This window comes from Heloderma suspectum, chromosome 2 (assembly GCF_057233095.1).
Source record: "Heloderma suspectum isolate Gila_16-S chromosome 2, 16-S_ref, whole genome shotgun sequence".
Lineage (NCBI taxonomy): Eukaryota > Metazoa > Chordata > Lepidosauria > Squamata > Helodermatidae > Heloderma > Heloderma suspectum.
The window spans coordinates 123239717-123247958 of NC_139459.1; positions in this window are offsets into that span (position 1 = coordinate 123239717).

Sequence of the window (8242 nt, forward strand, 5' to 3'; positions counted from 1 at the left end):
AATGCAGCAACAGCGCCACCTACAGGTTAAGAGCGAGATCGCACCCTGGCATCTCGGCAGCGCGAGCGCTCTTTAATTTTTACTGGCCATTTTTGAGCAGGTTTTTGACAAGATTTTGTTTTGCATAATTAAGCAAGTCAACTGTGCAGCAAAGGTGTTTTGTCGAACGCCTGCAGGAGCCAGCAGCAGACCCACAGGGCTGCTATTCTTCGCTTGGGGAAATAATTGTCATGCCGCTCGTGTACATATGTTCCTTGAATGAAATGGTGCATATTTAATCTTGCACATTGCCAGACTCGTCCTGAAAATAAGCAGAAACGTGTTGAGTCAAAAGGAGATCGAACTGATACAATGGTTTAAAATGAGCCGTGCACCACATTTTCAGGCACTCTATACGTTGTCCGTCGGACTGGCTATTCTAGTTCTTATTGCACAGTAAGCACCTAGAACCATTAATGTTTCAAGGGGAAAGTAACACCACAGAAACTCTTATTGACTGGACCTCAGGGACAAAACATATGTTATGTTAATGACGACGTGTGTAGCTGACCCCTCTCTTGCTTTCTTACTCGAGATCAGGGCCGACCCTACCATTAGACAGAGTGAGGCAGTCGCCTCACGGGGGCAGAGGCTGGGAAACAGCAGCAAGGTGCTGGAGGAGACAGCGGTGGGGCACGCAGCATCCCCTGCATTGCCTAAGCTTGCCTGCTGTCTTCATGGGCAGGAGAGGACCCTACCCTACAGCCAGCCTTGTTAAACAGCCAGTAGAGTCCACCAGTGGAGGCTGGTGGCTCTCATTTCCATGGGGCTGTGGATCCACTCCCCCTATTTGGGATCTGGGGTTCAACACCTTGGATAGCTCCTTTAGAGTTCTGACTGGTTCCGACTGAAGCCCAGAATGGATTTACAGCCCCACCGACATCGGCTCCACCAGCCTCCATTGGAGTCAGCTTTTGTACATGGACTGGGAAGGGGTGCCGTTTAGTTCTTCAGGTTAGGCAGCAAAATGTCTTGGGGTGGCCCTGCTTGAGAGTAAGTCTGCACGGCCCTGATTTGGATTGGGACTGGCACACGGTGGGAGAGGAAGATTGAAGCTTCTGCCTGTAGCCATTTGTTTACCAAAACCCCACCCCTACATGGAGGAGGAGAAGCAGAAGCAGAAGAAAAGCAGCTTCCGCTGAAGCCAATGGAGATGATTTTCTTCTTTTTTTAACCCACACATAATGGCTGTGGGGGAGATTTCAGAAAGCTAACGGCTAGTTGGGGGAAGTTTTAATCCTCCTCTCCCAGTACGCGCTGGTCCCAATAAGAGTCAGGGCTACACACACTTACTCTCAAGTAAGAAAGCAAGAGAGGGCTCAGCTACATGCTACGTAACTAATGTCATGTATCATTTGACCCTCAGTATTCCAAATCTCCTAATTATATTAATATGAGTGGAAGGCCCCCGTTATTACAGAAACAGGTGTATGCGGCGGTAGGGCCTGTTAGCTGATGGGCGGCGGCCGTCACCCAGTGAAATTTTGCCAGTCAGTTCAATGATTCCATAAATTGGTTAAATCTGCATTCATTTGCATTTGAAGCACAAGGCTGCATCCAACAGGAAACCCACCCACCCCAGTTTCCCCTGCAGTCCCCCACTGCACCACTTTCCACACTCAGTGGGGCAGTTAGGCCAGAACCTTGGGGCCATAGTCCAGGGTCCCTGCAGCCAGCCCAGTGGGATCAAATGACCACTTGGAGAGCAGCAGGTGATGAGGCAGTGCAAGCAGGCAGGGCTGACGCTGCTTGCCTCACTTTCCTTTTTAATATATTTTCCTTTAAATATACATCATCCTTTTCTACGAGAAAATGCTGCTGCTCCCCAAGTAAATGTGTTTAGCATCAGAGAAGCAGAAGCAAACTCCATTTCATTCTTAAAAGGCAAAACTGCACATGCTCAGATTTATTTGTTTTCTGTCAGGGCTGGCAGACATGGTTTGCTTTGGTTTGCTTCCACATACCAAGAATGTAAAACCAGTTGTGAAGCTTGGAATTAAGGTGTGTGTGTGTGTGTGTGTGTGTGTGTGAGAGAGAGAGAGAGAGAGAGAGAGAGAAGGGGCATGTTAGTTCTGTGCTTCACAACTGAAGTAATACACATGGCTGTTTAAAGGGTTTCTTTGTCATTAAGTCCAGGGTCTAAAATTACCTAGCTGCACCACTGTCCACACTGTTCTGGAGGGTCCCCCAAGTCTCCAGAGCAGAATTCGGGTGGCTGCATGGGTGAGGGGGAATTGCTTCGCTTGCTGTTCTGCTAACAAAAGCCTGCACTGGACCAAACAGCCTTCCATCAGCATCAGGACACCAACTGGACACAGCCCAGCCCCAAACTGGTAGCTCTGCAGAAAAAACAACCCTTGCTTTTAGATACTGCTAGGGATGTCAGAGAATTCCGTCACGGATCTCGGTGAGGCCAAATGCCAGTGCATTTGGCCCCCCGAAATCCATGGTGGAACGAAGCCCCCGCCCCCCCAACCCACAAAAGGCGCGCAAAACGGAGCACTTACCTGCTGCTGTCCGCACTGACTTGTGAATGGCGGCCGCCCTGTGGCCACCATTCGCTTCTTCATCATAGCTGTGATAGGCTACGTAAATACTTACGTAGCCTATCACAGCTAATGCAGGGACGCCTTTTGCGTCCCTGCAGAGGCCGTGATAGGCAATGTAAGTATTTACGTAGCCTATCACAGCAAGCCAAAAAACAACAAGCGTACGCAAATGGAGGTGGCTATGGCAGCCGCCATTTGCATTCCCTATTTTTAGCCGTTTTAGCCTACGTAAATATTTATGTAGGCTATTACAGCGAAAAAAAGGGGAACGCAAATAGCGTAGTGGGTACTATTTGCGTTCCTTTTTTTTCCGCCGTAATATCCTATGTAAATATTTACGTAGGCTAAAACGGAGGGGGAACGCAAATGGCGCCCACTATGCTATTTGCTTTCCCCTTTTTTTCACCGTAATAGCCTACATAAATATTTACGTAGGCTAAAACTGCTAAAAATAGGGAACGCAAATGGCGGCCACTGTAGCGGCTGCCATTTGCGTACGCTGTTTTTTTGGGGGGGGCTTGCCGTAATAGGCTATGTAAATACTTACGTAGCCTATCACGGCAGCTTCGCAGGAAGCAAATGGCGGCCGCTATGGCAGCCGCCATTTGCCTCCACAGTAGCCTGTCCATGGCCGGAACTCCAGCTGTGAACGGCCCTGGCCAGTGGCTCCGCGGAGCCACCACAGAGCGGAGCCTGCCCAGGAAGGATTCCGGGCGGAGGGACGGAGCGCTCCCCCCCCCCACAAATCCAAGCTGCGAAAAGGTAAGTGACTTTCGTACATCCCTAGATACTGCATGCATGAGCTGCAGCAGGAATTCACTTCTTGGTTTTCATATAGGGCCTTTCTACACAAGATATTTATTTTGCACTCATTATTCCCTACTCATGGGTGTTTATGGGTTCTTTAATCGACAACATGACCCTCCAGTTTCACTTCTGTGTCTGAGAAGCACTTTCGGCGAGTTTTTTTGAGGAGGGAAAATGTGGCATTTAAGTGTGAAAGCAAAAGAAAGCGTGACTTCCTCTTGTGTATTTGTGCTATACCTTTATACCACAGCACCACCTAGAGGTTATGTAGCAGAAAAGCAGGAAAGGAAACGCTCCTTGTGCAGTGTTTGGATCTCCATTCTGCTACAAAACCGAAAGTAGATACAGCAGATAAACAGGCAATTAGCAACCTTGTGTAGAAAAGCTCATAGGACGGGATCCTTCTTCTTAAGGCTGCCTGAGGAATTCAGCCTTTGTGAATTCCGATACAAAGTGTACTGGGGTTGGATCCAGGATTTGCCTTCCTCAAAAGGAAGATCGCTGCTCACAGAAGGTCCCTCCACCTGATTTTTGGGGATCCCCCTCCCCACCACAGCTCACCCCATTCAGCAAGGTTCTCCTGGCTCTCTGTGTAGCATTTTCCAGGTTCTGACAGGGCTGCCATGGGAAGGAGGCAGCAGGGAATTGCATTGCCGCCAATGTAGCTGATCAAGCTGAAATCTGGATCTAACCCATTCTCCATACCTTCTGGACTAATGTGTGGATCAAAATGTGGCAATCCACTGGATTTTGCACTTCTCCAAATGTCGCAATGCCATTCCCAGTATCAAAATGCATTGAAGAATGCTTTGTTTGTTTGTTTGTTTATTTATTTATTAGATTTATTAGCTGCCCATCTGGCCAGCTACCCAGCCACTCTAGGTGGCATACAATACAAATAACAACATGAAATACAACAAATTTACATAATCAACGGAACAAAACAACATTGCTCTAAAAAAAAACAACCACCTAACCCACCTAGGGATGTACAAATCCCTTACCTGGCTCCGCACAGGGGCATCCGCGGTGGGGGGGAGGCACTCCATCCCTCCCCCCGGAATCCTGCCCAGGCGGCTCCACTCCGCGGCCAAGCCGCAGAGCCACCGGCCAGCTCTGGCCACCCACAGCCGGACATCCGGCCGCTGGGCAGCCCTGCAGGGATGAAAATGGAGGCTGTCGTAGCCGCCGCCATTTTTGTCCCTGTATTGAGCCATGATAGGCTACGTAAATACTTACGTAGCCGATCACGGCAGGGGGGAAAAAAACCCAGCGTACGCAAATGGCGGTAGCTGCCACCATTTGCATACGCTGGGGTTTCCCCCCCCCGCCGCCGTGATAGGCTACGTAAATACTTACGTAGCCTATCAAGGCCTCTGCAGGGAGGCAAATGGCATCCCTGCGTTAGCCGTGATAGGCTACGTAAGTCTTTACGTAGCCTATCACGGCTTGAAGAGGAGGAAGAGAATGGCAGCCACAGGACAGCCACCATTCGCAAAGCAGCGTGGACGGGAGCAGGTAAGTGCTCCGTTTTGTGCGCCTTTCATGGGGTGGGGGCGGCGGGGACTTCGTCCCGCGTGCCTTTCGTGGGGGGGGGCTTCATTCCATGTTGGATTTCGGGGGGCCGAATGCACCGGCATTCGGCCTCACCGAGATCCATCACGGAATTCTCTGACATCCCTAAACCCACCCCAAATGCCCCCCTGAACAGCCAGGTTTTCAAAGCCTGGCGGAAGCTCATCAAAGACGGGGCATGGCAGAGGTCACTAGGGAGGGAATTCCACAGAGTGGGGGCCACCACAGAGAAGGCCCTCTCCCTCGTCCTCACCAACCTAGCTGTCCTGGCTGATGGGACAGAGAGAAGGCCATCCCAGGCTGATCTTGTTGAGTGGCCTGCCTGGTGTTGCTGGAGGTGCTCCTTGAGATAGGCTAGACCGGAACCACATAGGGTTTTAAAGGTCAAAACCAAAACCTTGAATTTGGCCTGGAAAACAACTGGTAACCAGTGCTGCTCCTTCAGCACCAGAGTGATGTGATGATGCCAGCGGCTGCCTTTAATCAGGCAGGCCACCGCGTTCTGCACCAGCTGCAACTTCTGAACCGTCTTCAAGGGCAACCCCATATAGAGCGCATTACAGTAGTCTAGGAGACCAGGGTATGAAGAGGAGACCAGGGTATGAACTACTGATGGGAGCAGATGGTTATAGAGGTAGGGGCGCAGCCGCTGTAGCAGATGGAGTTGGTACAGCACCTCACAGCTCACGGCAGACACCTGAGCCTCTGTGGACCACTGGGAGTCTAAAATGACCCCCAAACTGTGGACCTGGTGCTGCAGGGGCAGCCACAGCCCATTCAACACCAGGTCAGCATCCCCCAACCTCCCCTTGTCTCCCACAAAAAGTACTTTGGTTTTGTCGGGGTGACACAGTGTGATTTTAATTTTCCTATTTTTCTTCAAGTTGTCTTTCTAATATGGAGAATGAATGGCTTTATTGCAGGAAGGCCAAACGGGGGTGCTCTGGTATGTGCTGAAGATTGCCAAAGTATCAGTTACAGAAGATGGAAAATGGCCAATAAAAGAGGAGGACAGCACGTTATGACCACAGAAGCAACCTTGAGAAATGTTGGGGAGTCAGAAGGAGATGTCAGTCTGCCTTCAACAAACGTCAATCCTGGAAATTGGGAACATGATGTATTATCAACAAAGAACATAATGAACCCCTCTTTGATCTCATGAGCCCCAACGAGGGGAAAGGGGTATAAAACCCCTGAATCTGCCATCGTTCAGGAGGGGTGGATTGCATCTGGATCGTTTGTATGTGCACATACCAACAGTACCCTCGATCCACAGGACACGTATTAAGTGCTCTGACCAAGTACTTGATAGCGCGTGGTGAGTATGCATTGGGTGAAATTCATGGAAAGGATTTTACTGTCCCAGGCTTAGATAAGGCACAGTGATCTTTGTTTTGTCACACTTAACCATTTGGGTTTAGGATATAAGACAGCAGGCTCAGGCTTGGGCCTGGCTGACACTGTATCACTGTTGCCTCAGTGGGCCATTTGCGGTATGGGCCCATCTGGAGCTGAGCAACAAACAGGGACTAACTGTATATTTAGTCATTTAATGCAGCACCTTTGGGTAACTAAGTTCCTACCTAAGAGGCGTGCAACCTCTTAAGCCTCAGAGAAGGAGGATTCTCACATCTTCTTGAGGATTATTAGTTTGGGGCTCTTATCTAAGAGGCGTGCAATCTCTTGAGCTTCAGAGAGCCTGAAACTCTTTGAGATTCCTTTGTAATTAAGTTTGTACCTGAGAGGCATGTAACGTCTTCAGCCTCAGAGAGTATGCAACTCTCTGGGCAGGTTCTACTTTTGCTTATTTCTTCTATTTCAATAAATCTCCTTTCCGTTCATCGACATTGGGTGTGTGTGTGTTCTTCTCCACCTCATAAGATCCCAAACTTCTCAGCTTGATCAACTGAGTGGTCCTGGGTAAATTGAAATCCATATTTCACAGGGGTTCAGTTTCAACTTAGTCCTTTCCATCCAACCACTCACCAACTCCAGACACTTGGACAGGGTTTCTACAGCCAACCTTGGCGATGGATAAAATACCTGTGTAGTCTGCAAGAAATATGTATTTTGAGAGAGAATACATATTCAAATGCAGATGTACATGGCTGCCCGCCATGTACATTAAACAAATTAGAAATTAAAGAAGAAAACATGCACCAAGCAATTGCAAATTATAGAGCAACTCAAAAGCTCACAAACAGTCAGGCTGCAATGCAAGCATATGAGTAAGAGAAAGTGCAGGCATTGCACTCAAACTATCAGGAGCACGAATTGGATGTTGTACACTGAGAAAATTGGCAAAACAAATTTCCAGAGAACTACAATTAGAAATCAAATAAAGCAAGGTGCATGAGAAAAAGATTGCCAGCTTGAATTGTCAATTGGCTATATGTGCAGTTCAAATGGCCAGTCTTACAGTAAACAGAGAATTGTCCTCCTCTTCTAGAAGAGAGAGGAAAATAATATTTTTATTTTTAAAAAAAATGGGGAAAAGGAAAAGGTACAATGGTTCTGAATTTAGCACATTAAGTCACTAGTGAGATTCTGCTGGACCCGTTGGAATATCATGTCATTGACTTGCGGGCTTGATCCATTTAAAGTAGACAAAGCAGCCCCTTGGCTGATCACCTTCTAAAAGAACATTTGAGACAGCTTTGCTGAAATAACGCATCAGAAACAGGCAAAGCAAAGAAGTGTGCTAGATATATTGGGATACAGAGTCCAAAGCAAAATTCCAGAATGTGTGAAAGAGAGTGCTGAATGAGTGACAATGAATTTAAGAAAGGAATAGGGAGAGGAGAGCCTCAAGCCACCCATATTGTGAATGTGTGTCACAAAATGTTGAAGAACGTGGGAAATCAAGGCAGCGCTGCAGTGTGTGAATGATTAAGAGTTTGAGAAGAATGAATGATCAATCCTGAGGTGTGTGTCTTAAAATAAAGGGGGATGCAGGTTACACTTCTAGAAGCAGGGATGCCTGCCAATCTAGCTGTTAGAAAGCCATGTTAAAAGAAGGTGAAGGGCAAGCAAGAATATAGAAATCTGGAATTCAGAGTTCACTTAAAGAGCTCTTTAAGGTGGGAGGATGTGACTGGAAGGCGAAAGAGAGCCTATCTCAAATGGCAATCTTTATGGATGTCATTGGGACTGGTGTAAGGCAGAAAGTTTAAGTAGGTGAGTTTCTGTTGAGAGAGCTTGGAAGTATAGCAAGAAGGCTAAATGACTTTACAGCGTAACTTGCAGAGAAGACAGGTGAAGAGTTAAGGCTG